The sequence below is a fragment of the Salvelinus sp. IW2-2015 genome, unplaced genomic scaffold (assembly GCF_002910315.2).
Source record: "Salvelinus sp. IW2-2015 unplaced genomic scaffold, ASM291031v2 Un_scaffold1094, whole genome shotgun sequence".
NCBI lineage: Eukaryota > Metazoa > Chordata > Actinopteri > Salmoniformes > Salmonidae > Salvelinus > Salvelinus sp. IW2-2015.
In genome coordinates, this window is record NW_019942725.1 from 377,557 (window position 1) to 378,829 (window position 1,273).

Here is a 1,273-nt window from a genome sequence, read left to right on the forward strand (position 1 = left end):
TGATAGAGAGAAAGAAAGAGACACAGAGAGAGATAATTAATGAATGTTGAACAGAGGACTATAGGACCATCCCCATCTTTTACCAGCAGAGGGAGGTAGCACTCTACCTGCAGGTCTATGGCTCAGTCACATCAACTCACAGCACCAATTTAGAGATAGCGTGCAGTTGGCACACCTCATCACAAGGATATTATGAAGATTGCCTCTAAACTGAACTCAAATTGGTTTATGAATGTTATATATTAGAATACAATTCTATTTAACCTTGATGAGTTTGAAAGTGGTGAACCTATTATAGACTTTACGATGGGAAAGGCCAAAATGTCAATAACAGCATAAGTGCTATAATAAATATGAATAATGTATCATTCTGGGTAGGAAGTGGAACAACAAATGGCCCTTAGTCATATTACGGGACATCTGGTCATGACGTCTTTAAAGACACTGTGAAACAGCCAGTGGGCCATCTGTTGGTAATAAAGACATGGAGAAGGTGAATATAGAGACAGGACTGTGGCTGGCCTGGACAAGGGCGGGGCGGGGCTGGGCTGGGCAGGGCGGGGCTGGGCGGGGCGGGGCTGGGCTGGGCGGGGCTGGGGCGGCAGGAGCCAGGAGCTGCATACCAAATGGTCTGTGCTATCTTGGTTCCTTGGGACGTCCGTAACCTATTGAAGTTAAAATGTAAAATGGTTAAGGTTAGGGTTATGCTTAGTGTAGGGGTTTAGGTTAGGGGTAGATAAGGGTTATGGTTAGGGTAAGTGTAAGTGTAGGGGTTAAGGTTATAGGGGTAGGTAAGGGTTAGGGTTAGGGTAGGTGTAAGTGTAGGGGTTAAGGTTATAGGGGTAGGTAAGAGTTATGGTAAGTGTAGGGGTTAAGGTTAGGGGTAGGTAAGGGTTAGGGTTAGGGTAAGTGTAAGTGTAGGGGTTAAGGTTATAGGGGTAGGTAAGGGTTAGGGTAAGTGTAAGTGTTGGGGGTAAGGTTATAGGGGTAGGTAAGGTTTAGGGTTAGGATAGGTGTACGTGTAGGGGTTAAGGTTAGGGGTAGGTAAGGGTTATTGTTAGGGTAAGTGTAAGTGTAGGGGTTAAGGTTAGGGTAGGTGTAAGTGTAGGGGTTAAGGTTATAGGGGTAGGTAAGAGTTATGGTAAGTGTAGGGGTTAAGGTTAAGGTTAGGGGTAGGTGTAAGTGTAAGTGTAGGGGTTAAGGTTAGGGGTAGGTGTAAGTGTAGGGGTTAAGGTTATAGGGGTAGGTAAGAGTTATGGTAAGTGTAGGGGTT